The 16,130-nt window shown below is 36.5% G+C and overlaps 13 non-coding genes across 13 annotated transcripts; all 13 read left to right on the top strand.

Annotated features, from left to right (window-relative positions):
* The first annotated feature begins 3,135 nt into the window (after nucleotides 1-3,135).
* On the top strand, nucleotides 3,136-3,208 carry TRNAA-AGC (transfer RNA alanine (anticodon AGC)). The gene has a single exon. It is a non-coding gene; the product is annotated as a tRNA-Ala (tRNA).
* A 237-nt stretch (nucleotides 3,209-3,445) lies between these two features.
* On the top strand, nucleotides 3,446-3,518 carry TRNAA-AGC (transfer RNA alanine (anticodon AGC)). Its single transcript has one exon. It is a non-coding gene; the product is annotated as a tRNA-Ala (tRNA).
* A 1,516-nt stretch (nucleotides 3,519-5,034) lies between these two features.
* On the top strand, nucleotides 5,035-5,107 carry TRNAA-AGC (transfer RNA alanine (anticodon AGC)). Its single transcript has one exon. It is a non-coding gene; the product is annotated as a tRNA-Ala (tRNA).
* Nucleotides 5,108-7,567: 2,460 nt separating this feature from the next.
* Nucleotides 7,568-7,640, top strand: TRNAA-AGC (transfer RNA alanine (anticodon AGC)). The gene has a single exon. It is a non-coding gene; the product is annotated as a tRNA-Ala (tRNA).
* A 243-nt stretch (nucleotides 7,641-7,883) lies between these two features.
* Nucleotides 7,884-7,956, top strand: TRNAA-AGC (transfer RNA alanine (anticodon AGC)). Its single transcript has one exon. It is a non-coding gene; the product is annotated as a tRNA-Ala (tRNA).
* A 554-nt stretch (nucleotides 7,957-8,510) lies between these two features.
* TRNAA-AGC (transfer RNA alanine (anticodon AGC)) lies at nucleotides 8,511-8,583 on the top strand. The gene has a single exon. It is a non-coding gene; the product is annotated as a tRNA-Ala (tRNA).
* A 243-nt stretch (nucleotides 8,584-8,826) lies between these two features.
* On the top strand, nucleotides 8,827-8,899 carry TRNAA-AGC (transfer RNA alanine (anticodon AGC)). Its single transcript has one exon. It is a non-coding gene; the product is annotated as a tRNA-Ala (tRNA).
* A 552-nt stretch (nucleotides 8,900-9,451) lies between these two features.
* Nucleotides 9,452-9,524, top strand: TRNAA-AGC (transfer RNA alanine (anticodon AGC)). The gene has a single exon. It is a non-coding gene; the product is annotated as a tRNA-Ala (tRNA).
* Nucleotides 9,525-10,394: 870 nt separating this feature from the next.
* TRNAA-AGC (transfer RNA alanine (anticodon AGC)) lies at nucleotides 10,395-10,467 on the top strand. Its single transcript has one exon. It is a non-coding gene; the product is annotated as a tRNA-Ala (tRNA).
* A 1,182-nt stretch (nucleotides 10,468-11,649) lies between these two features.
* Nucleotides 11,650-11,722, top strand: TRNAA-AGC (transfer RNA alanine (anticodon AGC)). Its single transcript has one exon. It is a non-coding gene; the product is annotated as a tRNA-Ala (tRNA).
* Nucleotides 11,723-14,165: 2,443 nt separating this feature from the next.
* TRNAA-AGC (transfer RNA alanine (anticodon AGC)) lies at nucleotides 14,166-14,238 on the top strand. The gene has a single exon. It is a non-coding gene; the product is annotated as a tRNA-Ala (tRNA).
* A 243-nt stretch (nucleotides 14,239-14,481) lies between these two features.
* On the top strand, nucleotides 14,482-14,554 carry TRNAA-AGC (transfer RNA alanine (anticodon AGC)). Its single transcript has one exon. It is a non-coding gene; the product is annotated as a tRNA-Ala (tRNA).
* An 861-nt stretch (nucleotides 14,555-15,415) lies between these two features.
* Nucleotides 15,416-15,488, top strand: TRNAA-AGC (transfer RNA alanine (anticodon AGC)). Its single transcript has one exon. It is a non-coding gene; the product is annotated as a tRNA-Ala (tRNA).
* The last annotated feature ends 642 nt before the right edge of the window (nucleotides 15,489-16,130 follow it).

The following is a 16,130-nucleotide window of genomic DNA, read 5'->3' as shown; positions in this document are numbered from 1 at the left end:
ATATTATCATTATTACATTGTAAAGTATTTGTGTTGTACCATAATACTGTCCATTTTTCCCCCTCACAGAAAATTTCCAAAGGGTCCTGGGCCAGATGAGGGTGGTGTTCCACCAGATTGTAGATATAATTTTTCGGGCGGCTTTCCGACACATTTGATTTTTTATTTATTTTTATATTATTTGTAAATACTGTACTACTGTTACTGTACTAAGTAAAAGTTAATTTTAAGGTTGAACAGTATTGTCTCTTTTTCATTTTTACTGACAGCAGATGAAATGGAATGCAATCAATGCATAGCTGTTCACTGTGCAGTTCCTGGGTGCACCTCCCCCCCCCCCCCGAGTTCCTAGCCGTGTGTATTTAGCTCAGACTTCTGTCTCCAGCATACCTCAGCCTGTATTCACTTTCTTGTGTATAAGTATCAAGTCTGGGCTCTAAGCGCTGAATATAATGTCTGCAGCACCAAATCACTAAATTTACTCCCCAAGTAAAATATGAGGATTTTGAATGCAACGGGCAGATATACACAATAGATCAATTTATGACATGCCACACAACGAACGTAGTCTATTTGATCGAATGCAGCTGCAACCTCATATATATAGGAAGAACCAGTAGGGCACTCAAAACCAGATTGAGTGAACATTTAAGAAACATCAAAAAAGGCCTTACAGCGCATTCCCTATCAAACCATTTTAAGGAGCAACATAATTGCCAAACAAACCAAATCTCGAAATTCATGGCCATAGAGGTTATCAAGAATACATGGCGAAACAGGAATGAAGAATCGATGTTGGCAAAGGCCGAAATGAAATGGATTTTTAAATTGAAAAACCTTATGCCAAAAGGCCTGAACTCGGATTTTGAAATTAAGTGGTTCTTATAATAGTGGTTTTAGCTACTATCCATTTTTATATATTTTAAAAGAATTTTATTCAAATTTTAAATATTGTCCATTTCTCTCCCTTAATATGCACCCGATTGAGCACTTTATTTAATTTATCTATGAAAATTCCATTTTTAAGTACTTTATGTCTTATAGTGATTTTGTATATAAGAACATCTATTCTAAATAAATTTTATTCTCCAGTTTCAGAAAACCTACACCAGAAGTCCATCTGGGTAGGATTATGAATTTAAGCTTGAAAAGACTTTGATGGAATGCTCAAATATGATGTTCAAAATCATACTAATACAATGGCTAAAAGAAAAAATGGAGGTGCGCTCCACTACAATGGGAAGGGAGGAAGAGAAACATTATGAACCGCAACATCCATTCCGTATCCTCATTGCAAGACAAGAGCACTATACAGACACTTCTGCTAGATGACACGCACCAAGGAGAAAACGCTGCGTTCCACAACATGAGCATAGAGTTCCGGGTTTGACGCATATATCAGCAGGGACTCTCGTTCTGCGATGCGTCCCACAAGGAGGACGCTGCGTTCCATAGCGCACGACCTGGCTTCCAGTTGGACGGAGCCTAGAGTTCAGGGCAGATAGATATACAAGCCGGGACTTCCGCCTTGCGATGCGTCCCACAAGGAGGACGCTGCGTGTCACAGCACACGTCCTGACTTCCGGGTGGACGGAGACGGAAGTCAGGATTATAAAAGAGAGATGCATGAATTACCTTTGTTACTTCTATTAGTTTAGAAATATTACATATAACTCTATGTATCTATAATAAGCGGCACCTTTCAAATGTTATTATAGAAGTTTTAGAAGATATCGTTGATTAGTTAGAGATTATAATAGGACAGGATGTGACAAACTTTTGACCCGGATGTAATTTGTTAGATGGGTATAAATATGAGAAGTGTGCTACTCTTCAGTGTACTGCCTGAGGAAGGGACACTTGGTCCTAATACGCGTTGCAGCAGCCTGGAGTGTATCACCACACAAGGATTTTGACCAGACCTGGACCTTTTGAGGCACCTGAGACCTATGGTTTTCCGGAGAACCGGTGGATCTCTAGAATAATAACATCTATTCTACAGGCGCTGAAAAATCCAGATTCTGGTAAACCTCCAATTTTAACGTTTTGCATATAGCAACAGGGTTGCTTTGTATATATACAGTTTTACCAATTTTGTGGATATATCTTTTTTGTGTGAATAAAATAATTTTTGTGACAATATCACACTATGTTATAAATCTTATCTTCCACATATCGCTACCATACTAAAGATTGGAGAGCCTTTTTGAGAGGCGAAGAAAATCAATATAAGGAGAGTATTATTCCTTCTTATTTTCCACTTGTCACCCTATCTTTACCTCACGGTGTTTTTTGGAAAAGTGTCAGCGCACAAAAATCACTTATTTTTTGTATTCACTTTCTGACTTCCCAGTTTGGAGTTTCTACACCTGCAGTTGAAATCCAATCCAGCAATCTTTATCTCTTGTCACTTACTCTGGGTATTGTGAGTCCTGCGGGATTTCTGCACATTGCAGCTAGGTCCTTTGTTTATATTCTGTTGTTCTATGAATATTTTGCTTCTGGGTTATTTATTTTATGTTTGCTTGATTATTAGTGACAGGGCCGTCTTTTGTTCTTATTTGCGATGAGGTTGCTATTGTACTTGTGTGTGCAACGAGGTTGCTTCCGGTTTTTGTGTTTTCTTATTGCTCATCTTACATAGTTCCAAAGTAGGTGAGGCTGAATAAAGACTTGCGTCCATCTAGTTCAACCTATGTTTATAATAATTTATCCCTTGTTGTATTGTATGATCCGATATGATAAAGACAGATTATGTTACTTATTCGTACCATGGATGTTTTTAACCAATAAATGTTTATCCAACCTTATTTTAATCTTCTAAATCTCAGCCCTCCACTATGATCATTATTTCGCTACCACAGTCCTCATTTTCAAGTTATTCTATACGTTTTTCATCTTCAGTTTATTCTCCTAAATTGATCCATATCCAGTTCATCTCCAGCATCCATCAAGTATTTCTATGTGCATGACTGTTACTCTTATCATTACCAACGTTATTATTTGAACTGTACAGATTCAGTCAGTCTTAGCTGATTAAGGCTACTACTCACACCATTATGACATAGACACACTATATAATATGTTGGCAAATAATGTTCCAATGGCCATTTTTTTTAGCTGTCATTCATCAATGGGGAATTAGCTCAGATGGTAGAGCGCTCGCTTAGCATGCGAGAGGTAGCGAGATCGATGCTCGCATTCTCCAAATGTTTTATCATTTCATTTGTAGATACTCTTCACAGTCCAAATGTTTTAATCTTTCATTTTATTTGTATATACCCTTCATAGTTACAAATAGTTTTTTGTCATTCAACATATAAAAATATTTAGTCAGACTTAGCTAATTATGACAACTACTCACACCATTTTAAAAGAGAGACACCTTATAATATGTTAGTAAATGATCTCCCAATGCCATTTATTGAACTTGTCGCTCATCGATGGGGAATTAGCTCAGATGGTAGAGCGCTCGCTTAGCATGCGAGAGGTAGCGAGATCGATGCTCGCATTCTCCAAATGTTTTATCCTTTCATTTCATTTGTAGATACACTTCAAAGTCCAAATGTTTTAATCTTTCATTTTATTTGTATATACCCTTCATAGTTACAAATAGTTTTTTGTCATTCAACATATAAAAATATTTAGTCAGACTTAGCTAATTATGACAACTACTCACACCATTTTAAAAGAGAGACACCTTATAATATGTTAGTAAATGATCTCCCAATGCCATTTATTGAACTTGTTGCTCATCGATGGGGAATTAGCTCAGATGGTAGAGCCAGAGGCGTAACCAGAAGTTTCTGGGCCCCATAGCAAAATTTATAATGGGGCCCCCCCATGCCCATTACATCTTACACGACACACAACAATGACCATAACACATTACACAACATACTGCAAACAGTCAGTCCCACAAATCAGTGTAAATTTCTATGAATCAGGTGCATATATCTATCATGTTATACAGACAGCTCCCAAGCAAACATATGCCCCACAATATATACACACACATATCCTACACTATATATATATACTGTACACACACACATCCCACACTATATATACTACACACATGTCCCGCACTATATATACTGTACACACATATCCCACACTATATATACTGTACACACAGACACACGTGTGTCCCACAATATGTATACGCACTGCTCTTGTCCAACTGCATCCATTCACCTTTTTGTGTTCACTTGTTCTTTGAATTTCTTGGCTCCCGCAGCAGCAGAGCTTGTGCTGCCGAGTTCCATGTCCATACAGTACAGAGGGCTCAGCCAGTCGGATACATACAGTTCCCCGGCAGCGGTAGCCGCTGCCTGGGACTCCCCACCTCCCTGTTGCAGGTGACCACCGTCCACCGCTGTCCTCACCTCACTTCCTCTCTCCCAGCATGCTGCTGCAGTACCCGGCACGGCGCGACAACCCCCAGCTCCTTGCACTCCTTTACCCGCAGCAGTGTCCTGCTTTCACCCAGCATGCGGCTGCCATTGCCTGCCCGGCACAGCACGACCCCCCCAGCTCCTTGCATGCCTTTCCCTCCTTTCCCGTCAACAGTGTCCCACGCCATGACGGCTCTATTATAAAAGTAATGAATTCACTATGTAAGCACAGTCACGGTGCAGGGGAGTGCTTACTGTCCATGGGGCCCCCCAGCCGCCGGGCCCCATAGCAGCTGCACCCCCTGCACCCTCGGTAGTTCCGCCACTGGGTAAAGCGCTTGCTTAGTATGCGAGAGATAGCGAGATCGATGCTCGCATTCTCCAAATGTTTTATCCTTTCATTTCATTTATAGATACCCTTCACAGTCCAAATGTTTTAATCTTTCATTTTATTTGTATATACCCTTCACAGGGTATTCACAGTTACAAATAGTTTTTTGTCATGCAACATATAAAAATATTTAGTCAGACTTAGCTAATTATGCCAACTACTCACACCATTTTAAAGGAGAGACACCTTATAATATGTTAGTAAATCATCTCCCAATGCCATTTATTGAACTTGTCGCTCATCGATGGGGAATTAGCTCAGATGGTAGAGCGCTCGCTTAGCATGCGAGAGGTAGCGAGATCGATGCTCGCATTCTCCAAATGTTTTATCCTTTCATTTCATTTGTAGATACACTTCAAAGTCCAAATGTTTTAATCTTTCATTTTATTTGTATATACCCTTCATAGTTACAAATAGTTTTTTGTCATTCAACATATAAAAATATTTAGTCAGACTTAGCTAATTATGACAACTACTCACACCATTTTAAAAGAGAGACACCTTATAATATGTTAGTAAATGATCTCCCAATGCCATTTATTGAACTTGTTGCTCATCGATGGGGAATTAGCTCAGATGGTAGAGCCAGAGGTGTAACCAGAAGTTTCTGGGCCCCATAGCAAAATTTATAATGGGGCCCCCCCATGCCCATTACATCTTACACGACACACAACAATGACCATAACACATTACACAACATACTGCAAACAGTCAGTCCCACAAATCAGTGTAAATTTCTATGAATCAGGTGCATATATCTATCATGTTATACAGACAGCTCCCAAGCAAACATATGCCCCACAATATATACACACACATATCCTACACTATATATATATACTGTACACACACACATCCCACACTATATATACTACACACATGTCCCGCACTATATATACTGTACACACATATCCCACACTATATATACTGTACACACAGACACACGTGTGTCCCACAATATGTATACGCACTGCTCTTGTCCAACTGCATCCATTCACCTTTTTGTGTTCACTTGTTCTTTGAATTTCTTGGCTCCCGCAGCAGCAGAGCTTGTGCTGCCGAGTTCCATGTCCATACAGTACAGAGGGCTCAGCCAGTCGGATACATACAGTTCCCCGGCAGCGGTAGCCGCTGCCTGGGACTCCCCACCTCCCTGTTGCAGGTGACCACCGTCCACCGCTGTCCTCACCTCACTTCCTCTCTCCCAGCATGCTGCTGCAGTACCCGGCACGGCGCGACAACCCCCAGCTCCTTGCACTCCTTTACCCGCAGCAGTGTCCTGCTTTCACCCAGCATGCGGCTGCCATTGCCTGCCCGGCACAGCACGACCCCCCCAGCTCCTTGCATGCCTTTCCCTCCTTTCCCGTCAACAGTGTCCCACGCCATGACGGCTCTATTATAAAAGTAATGAATTCACTATGTAAGCACAGTCACGGTGCAGGGGAGTGCTTACTGTCCATGGGGCCCCCCAGCCGCCGGGCCCCATAGCAGCTGCACCCCCTGCACCCTCAGTAGTTCCGCCACTGGGTAAAGCGCTTGCTTAGTATGCGAGAGATAGCGAGATCGATGCTCGCATTCTCCAAATGTTTTATCCTTTCATTTCATTTATAGATACCCTTCACAGTCCAAATGTTTTAATCTTTCATTTTATTTGTATATACCCTTCACAGGGTATTCACAGTTACAAATAGTTTTTTGTCATGCAACATATAAAAATATTTAGTCAGACTTAGCTAATTATGCCAACTACTCACACCATTTTAAAGGAGAGACACCTTATAATATGTTAGTAAATCATCTCCCAATGCCATTTTTTTGAAGTAGTCATTCATTAATGGGGAATTAGCTCAGATGGTAAAGCGCTCGCTTAGCATGCGAGAGGTAGCGAGATCGATGCTCGCATTCTCCAAATGTTTTATCCTTTCATTTCATTTGTAGATACCCTTCAAAGTCCAAATGTTTTAATCTTTCATTTTATTTGTATATACCCTTCACAGTTACAAATAGTTTTTTGTCATGCAACATATAAAAATATTTAGTCAGACTTAGCTAATTATGACCACTACTCACACCATTTTAAAAGAGAGACACCTTATAATATGTTAGTAAATCATCTCCCAATGCCATTTTTTTTAAGTTGTCTTTCATCAATGGGGAATTAGCTCAGATAGTAGAGCGCTCGCTTAGCATGCGAGAGGTAGCGAGATCGATGCTCGCATTCTCCAAATGATTTAGCCTTTCATTTCATTTGTAGATACCCTTCACAGTCCAAATGTTTTAATCTTTCATTTTATTTGTATATACCCTTCACAGTTACAAATAGTTTTTTGTCATGCAACATATAAAAATATTTAATCAGACTTAGCTAATTATGACAACTACTCACACCATTTTAAAAGAGAGACACCTTATAATATGTTAGAAAATGATCTCCCAATGCAATTTTTTGAACTAGTCTTTCATCAATGGGGAATTAGCTCAGATGGTAGAGCGATTAGCATGCGAGAGGTAGCGAGATCGATGCTCACATTCTCCAAATGTTTTATCCTTTCATTTCATTTGTAGATACCCTTCAAAGTCTAAATGTTTTAATCTTTCATTTTATTTGTATATACCCTTCACAGTTACAAATAGTTTTTTGTCATGCAACATATAAAAATATTTAGTCAGACTTAGCTAATTATGACTAGTACTCACACCATTTTAAAAGAGAGACACCTTATAATATGTTAGTAAATGATCTCCCAATGCCTTTTATTTTAACTTGTCATTCATCAATGGGGAATTAGCTCAGATGGTAGAGCGCTCGCTTAGCATGCGAGAGGTAGCGAGATCGATGCTCGCATTCTCCAAATGTTTTATCCTTTCATTTCATTTGTAGATACCCTTCAAAGTCCAAATGTTTTACTCTTTCATTTTATTTGTATATACCCTTCACAGTTACAAATAGTTTTTTGTCATGCAACATATAAAAATATTTAGTCAGACTTAGCTAATTATGACAACTACTCACACCATTTTAAAAGAGAGACACCTTATAATATGTTAGTAAATGATCTCCCAATGCCATTTTTTTGAAGTTGTCATTCATCAATGGGGAATTAGCTCAGATGGTAGAGCGCTCGCTTAGCGTGCGAGAGGTAGCGAGATCGATGCTCGCATTCTCCAAATGATTTAGCCTTTCATTTCATTTGTAGATACCCTTCACAGTCCAAATGTTTTAATCTTTCATTTTATTTGTATATACCCTTCACAGTTACAAATAGTTTTTTGTCATGCAACATATAAAAATATTTAATCAGACTTAGCTAATTATGACAACTACTCACACCATTTTAAAAGAGAGACACCTTATAATATGTTAGAAAATGATCTCCCAATGCCATTTTTTGAACTAGTCTTTCATCAATGGGGAATTAGCTCAGATGGTAGAGCGTTTAGCATGCGAGAGGTAGCGAGATCGATGCTCACATTCTCCAAATGTTTTATCCTTTCATTTCATTTGTAGATACCCTTCAAAGTCTAAATGTTTTAATCTTTCATTTTATTTGTATATACCCTTCACAGTTACAAATAGTTTTTTGTCATGCAACATATAAAAATATTTAGTCAGACTTAGCTAATTATGCACACTACTCACACCATTTTAAAAGAGAGACACCTTATAATATGTTAGTAAATCATCTCCCAATGCCATTTTTTTGAAGTTGTCTTTCATCAATGGGGAATTAGCTCAGATGGTAGAGCGCTCGCTTAGCATGCGAGAGGTAGCGAGATCGATGCTCGCATTCTCCAAATGTTTTATCCTTTCATTTCACTTGTAGATACCCTTCAAAGTCCAAATGTTTTAATCTTTCATTTTATTTGTATATACCCTTCACAGTTACAAATAGTTTTTTGTCATGCAACATATAAAAATATTTAGTCAGACTTAGCTAATTATGACTAGTACTCACACCATTTTAAAAGAGAGACACCTTATAATATGTTAGTAAATGATCTCTCAATGCCTTTTATTTTAACTTGTCATTCATCAATGGGGAATTAGCTCAGATGGTAGAGCGCTCGCTTAGCATGCGAGAGGTAGCGAGATCGATGCTCGCATTCTCCAAATGTTTTATCCTTTCATTTCATTTGTAGATACCCTTCAAAGTCCAAATGTTTTAATATTTCATTTTATTTGTATATACCCTTCACAGTTACAAATAGTTTTTTGTCATGCAACATATAAAAATATTTAGTCAGACTTAGCTAATTATGCCAACTACTCACACCATTTTAAAAGAGAGACACCTTATAATATGTTAGTAAATCATCTCCCAATGCCATTTTTTTGAAGTTATCATTCATCAATGGGGAATTAGCTCAGATGGTAGAGCGCTCGCTTAGCATGCGAGAGGTAGCGAGATCGATGCTCTCAATCTCCAAATGTTTTATCCTTTAATTTCATTTGTAGATACCCTACACAGTCCAAATGTTTTAATCTTTCATTTTATTTGTATTCACAGTTACAAATAGTTTTTTGTCATGCAACATATAAAAATATTTAGTCAGACTTAGCTAATTATGCCAACTACTCACACCATTTTAAAGGAGAGACACCTCATAATATGTTAGTAAATCATCTCCCAATGCCATTTTTTTGAAGTAGTCATTCATCAATGGGGAATTAGCTCAGATGGTAGAGTGCTCGCTTAGCATGCGAGAGGTAGCGAGATCGATGCTCGCATTCTCCAAATGTTTTATCCTTTCATTTCATTTGTAGATACCCTTCAAAGTCCAAATGTTTTAATCTTTCATTTTATTTGTATATACCCTTCACAGTTACAAATAGTTTTTTGTCATGCAACATATAAAAATATTTAATCAGACTTAGCTAATTATGACAACTACTCACACCATTTTAAAAGAGAGACACCTTATAATATGTTAGTAAATCATCTCCCAATGCCATTTTTTTGAAGTTGTTATTCATAAATGGGGAATTAGCTCAGATGGTAGAGCGCTCGCTTAGCATGCGAGAGGTAGCGAGATCGATGCTCGCATTCTCTAAATGATTTAGCCTTTCATTTCATTTGTAGATACCCTTCACAGTCCAAATGTTTTAATCTTTCATTTTATTTGTATATACCCTTCACAGTTACAAATAGTTTTTTGTCATGCAACATATAAAAATATTTAATCAGACTTAGCTAATTATGACAACTACTCACACCATTTTAAAAGAGAGACACCTTATAATATGTTAGGAAATGATCTCCCAATGCCATTTTTTGAACTAGTCTTTCATCAATGGAGAATTAGCTCAGATGGTAGAGCGTTTAGCATGCGAGAGGTAGCGAGATCGATGCTCGCATTCTCCAAATGTTTTATCCTTTCATTTCATTTGTAGATACCCTTCAAAGTCTAAATGTTTTAATCTTTCATTTTATTTGTATATACCCTTCACAGTTACAAATAGTTTTTTGTCATGCAACATATAAAAATATTTAGTCAGACTTAGCTAATTATGCCAACTACTCACACCATTTTAAAAGAGAGACACCTTATAATATGTTAGTAAATCATCTCCCAATGCCATTTTTTTGAAGTTGTCATTCATCAATGGGGAATTAGCTCAGATGGTAGAGCGTTCGCTTAGCATGCGAGAGGTAGCGAGATCGATGCTCGCATTCTCCAAATCTTTTATCCTTTCATTTCACTTGTAGATACCCTTCACAGTCCAAATGTTTTAATCTTTCATTTTATTTGTATATACCCTTCACAGTTACAAATAGTTTTTTGTCATGCAACATGTAAAAATATTTAGTCAGACTTAGCTAATTATGACTAGTACTCACACCATTTTAAAAGAGAGACACCTTATAATATGTTAGTAAATGATCTCCCAATGCCTTTTTTTGAACTTGTCATTCATCAATGGGGAATTAGCTCAGATGGTAGAGCGCTCGCTTAGCATGCGAGAGGTAGTGAGATCGATGCTCGCATTCTCCAAATGTTTTATCCTTTCATTTCATTTGTAGATACCCTTCACAGTGCAAATTTTTGAATCTTTCATTTTATTTGTGTATACCCTTCACAGTTACACATAGTTTTTTTGTCATGCAACATATAAAAATATTTATTTAGACTTAGCTAATTATGACAACTACTCACACCATTTTAAAAGAGAGACACCTTATAATATGTTAGTAAATGATCTCCCAATGCCTTTTTTTAAACTTGTCATTCATCAATGTGAATTAGCTCAGATGTTAGAGCGCTCGCTTAGCATGCGAGAGGTAGCGAGATCGATGCTCACATTCTCCAAATGTTTTATCCTTTCATTTCATTTGTAGATACCCTTCACAGTTTAAAAGTTTTAATCTTTCATTTTATTTGTATTCACAGTTACAAATAGTTTTTTGTCATGCAACATATAAAAATATTTAGTCAGACTTAGCTAATTATGACAACTACTCACACCATTTTAAAAGAGAGACACCTTATAATATGTTAGTAAATCATCTCCCAATGCCATTTTTTTGAAGTAGTCATTCATCAATGGGGATTTAGCTCAGATGGTAGAGCGCTCGCTTAACATGCGAGAGGTAGCGAGATCGATGCTCGCATTCTCCAAATGTTTTATCCTTTCATTTCATCTGTAGATACCCTTCAAAGTCCAAATGTTTTAATCTTTCATTTTATTTGTATATACCCTTCACAGTTACAAATAGTTTTTTGTCATGCAACATATAAAAATATTTAGTCAGACTTAGCTAATTATGCCAACTACTCACACCATTTTAAAAGAGAGACACCTTATAATATGTTAGTAAATCATCTCCCAATGCCATTTTTTTGAAATTGTCATTCATCAATGGGGAATTAGCTCAGATGGTAGAGCGCTCGCTTAGCATGCGAGAGGTAGCGAGATCGATGCTCGCATTCTCCAAATGTTTTATCCTTTCATTTCATTTGTAGATACCCTTCACAGTCCAAATGTTTTAATCTTTCATTTTATTTGTATATACCCTTCACAGTTACAAATAGTTTTTTGTCATGCAACGTATAAAAATATTTAGTCAGACTTAGCTAATTATGACTAGTACTCACACCATTTTAAAAGAGAGACACCTTATAATATGTTAGTAAATGATCTCCCAATGCCTTTTTTTGAACTTGTCATTCATCAATGGGGAATTAGCTCAGATGGAAGAGCGCTCGCTTAGCATGCGAGAGGTAGCGAGATCGATGCTCGCATTCTCCAAATCTTTTATCCTTTCATTTCATTTGTAGATACCCTTCAAAGTCCAAATGATTTATTCTTTCATTTTATTTGTATTCACAGTTACAAATAGTTTTTTGTCATGCAACATATAAAAATATTTAGTCAGACTTAGCTAATTATGACAACTACTCACACCATTTTAAAAGAGAGACACCTTATAATATGTTAGAAAATGATCTCCCAATGCCATTTTTTGAACTAGTCTTTCATCAATGGGGAATTAGCTCAGATGGTAGAGCGTTTAGCATGCGAGAGGTAGCGAGATCGATGCTCGCATTCTCCAAATGTTTTATCCTTTCATTTCATTTGTAGATACCCTTCAAAGTCCAAATGTTTTAATCTTTCATTTTATTTGCATATACCCTTCACAGTTACAAATATTTTTTTGTCATGCAACATATAAAAATATTTAGTCAGACTTAGCTAATTATGCCAACTACTCACACCATTTTAAAAGAGAGACACCTTATAATATGTTAGTAAATCATCTCCCAATGCCATTTTTTTGAAGTTTTTATTCATCAATGGGGAATTAGCTCTGATGGTAGAGCGCTCGCTTAGCATGCGAGAGGTAGCGAGATCGATGCTCGCATTCTCCAAATGATTTAGCCTTTCATTTCATTTGTAGATACCCTTCACAGTCCAAATTTTTTAATCTTTCATTTTATTTGTGTATACCCTTCACAGTTACACATAGTTTTTTTGTCATGCAACATATAAAAATATTTAGTCAGACTTAGCTAATTATGACAACTACTCACACCATTTTAAAAGAGAGACACCTTATAATATGTTAGAAAATGATCTCCCAATGCCTTTTTTTTTTAACTTGTCATTCATCAATGGGGAATTAGCTCAGATGGTAGAGCGCTCTCTTAGCATGCGAGAGGTAGCGAGATGGATGCTCGCATTCTCCAAATGTTTTATCCTTTCATTTCATTTGTAGATACCCTTTACAGTCCAAATGTTTTAATCTTTCATTTTATTTGTATATACCCTTCACAGTTACAAATCGTTTTTTGTCATGCAACATATAAAAATATTTAGTCAGACTTAGCTAATATGACAACTACTCACACCATTTTAAAAGAGAGACACCTTATAATATGTTAGTAAATGATCTCCCAATGCCTTTTTTTTTAACATGTTATTCATCAATGGGGAATTAGCTCAGATGGTAGAGCGCTCGCTTAGCATGCGAGAGTTAGCGAGATCTATGCTCGCATTCTCAAAATGTTTTATCCTTTCATTTCATTTGTAGATACCCTTCACAGTCCAAATGTTTTAATCTTTCATTTTATTTGTATATACCCTTCACAGTTACAAATAGTTTTTTGTCATGCAACATATAAAAATATTTAATCAGACTAAGCTAATTATGACAACTACTCACACCATTTTAAAAGAGACACCTTATGATATGTTAGTAAATCATCTCCCAATGCATTTTTTTGAACTTGTCATTCATCAATGGGGAATTAGCTCAGATGGTAGAGCGCTCGCTTAGCATGCGAGAGGTAGCGAGATCTATGCTCGCATTCTCAAAATGTTTTATCCTTTCATTTCATTTGTAGATACCCTTCACAGTCCAAATGTTTTAATCTTTCATTTTATTTGTATATACCCTTCACAGTTACAAATAGTTTTTTGTCATGCAACATATAAAAATATTTACTCAGACTTAGCTAATTATGACAACTACTCACACCATTTTAAAAGAGAGACACCTTATAATATGTTAGTAAATGATCTCAAAATGCCTTTTTTTTTTTAACTTGTTATTCATCAATGGGGAATTAGCTCAGATGGTAGAGCGCTCGCTTAGCATGCGAGAGGTAGCGAGATCTATGCTCGCATTCTCAAAATGTTTTATCCTTTCATTTCATTTGTAGATACCCTTCACAGTCCAAATGTTTTAATCTTTCATTTTATTTGTATATACCCTTCACAGTTACAAATAGTTTTTTGTCATGCAACATATAACAATATTTAATCAGACTTAGCTAATTATGACAACTACTCACACCATTTTAAAAGAGAAACACCTTATAATATGTTAGTAAATGATCTCCCAATGCCTTTTTTTTCGAACTTGTCATTCATCAATGGGGAATTAGCTCAGATGGTAGAGCGCTCGCTTAGCATGCGAGAGGTAGCGAGATCGATGCTCGCATTCTCCAAATGTTTTATCCTTTCATTTCATTTGTAGATACCCTTCACAGTCCAAATGTTTTAATCTTTCATTTTATTTGTATATACCCTTCACAGTTACAAATAGTTTTTTGTCATGCAACATATACAAATATTTAGTCAGACTTAGCTAATTATGACAACTACTCACACCATTTTAAAAGAGAGACAGCTTATAATATGTTAGTAAATGATCTCCCAATACCTTTTTTTTGAACTTGTCATTCATAAATGGGGAATTAGCTCAGATGGTAGAGCGCTCGCTTAGCATGCGAGAGGTAGCGAGATCGATGCTCGCATTCTCCAAATGTTTTATCCTTTCATTTCATTTGTAGATACACTTCAAAGTCCAAATGTTTTAATCTTTCATTTTATTTGTATTCACAGTTACAAATAGTTTTTTGACATGCAACATATAAAAATATTTAGTCAGACTTAGCTAATTATGACAACTACTCACACCATTTTAAAGGAGAGACACCTTATAATATGTTAGTAAATCATCTCCCAATGCCATTTTTTTGAAGTAGTCATTCATCAATGGGGAATTAGCTCAGATGGTAGAGCGCTTGCTTAGCATGCGAGAGGTAGCGAGATCGATGCTCTCATTCTCCAAATGTTTTATCCTTTCATTTCATTTGTAGATACCCTACACAGTCCAAATGTTTTAATCTTTCATTTTATTTGTATTCACAGTTACAAATAGTTTTTTGTCATGCAACATATAAAAATATTTAGTCAGACTTAGCTAATTATGCCAACTACTCACACCATTTTAAAAGAGAGACACCTTGTAATATGTTAGTAAATCATCTCCCAATGCCATTTTTTTGAAGTTTTATTTGTTAATGGGGAATTTGCTCAGATGGTAGAGCGCTCGCTTAGCATGCGAGAGGTAGCGAGATCGATGCTCGCATTCTCCAAATGTTTTATCCTTTCATTTCATTTGTAGATACCCTTCAAAGTCCAAATATTTTAATCTTTCAATTTATTTGTATATACCCTTCACAGTTACAAATAGTTTTTTTGTCATGCAACATATAAAAATATTTAGTCAGACTTAGCTAATTATGACAACTACTCACACCTTTTTAAAAGAGAGACACCTTAAAATATATTAGTAAATCATCTCCCAATGCCATTTTTTTGAAGTTGTCATTCATCAATGGGGAATTAGCTCAGATGGTAGAGCGCTCGCTTAGCATGCGAGAGGTAGCGAGATCGATGCTCGCATTCTCCAAATGATTTAGCCTTTCCTTTCATTTGTAGATACCCTTCACAGTCCAAATGTTTTAATCTTTCATTTTATTTGTATATACCCTTCACAGTTACAAATAGTTTCTTGACATGCAACATATAAAAATATTTAGTCAGACTTAGCTAATTATGCCAACTACTCACACCATTTTAAAAGAGAGACACCTTATAATATGTTAGTAAATCATCTCCCAATGCCATTTTTTTTAAGTTGTCATTCGTTAATGGGGAATTAGCTCAGATGGTAGAGCGCTTGCTTAGCATGCGAGAGATAGCGAGATCGATGCTCTCATTCTCCAAATGTTTTATCCTTTCATTTCATTTGTAGATACCCTTCACAGTCCAAATGTTTTAATCTTTCATTTTATTTGTATTCACAGTTACAAATAGTTTTTTGTCATGCAACATATAAAAATATTTAGTCAGACTTAGCTAATTATGCCAACTACTCACACCATTTTAAATGAGAGACACCTTATAATATGTTAGTAAATCATCTCCCAATGCCATTTTTTTGAAGTAGTCATTCATCAATGGGGAATTAGCTCAGATGGTAGAGCGCTCGCTTAGCATGCGAGAGGTAGCGAGAACGATGCTCGCATTCTCCAAAAGTTTTATCCTTTCA

The sequence above is a fragment of the Crinia signifera genome, chromosome 3 (genome assembly GCF_055691185.1).
Source record: "Crinia signifera chromosome 3, ASM5569118v1, whole genome shotgun sequence".
Lineage (NCBI taxonomy): Eukaryota > Metazoa > Chordata > Amphibia > Anura > Myobatrachidae > Crinia > Crinia signifera.
Note: the sequence above shows the minus strand (reverse complement) of the source record. Positions and strands in the feature narration are given on the sequence as shown.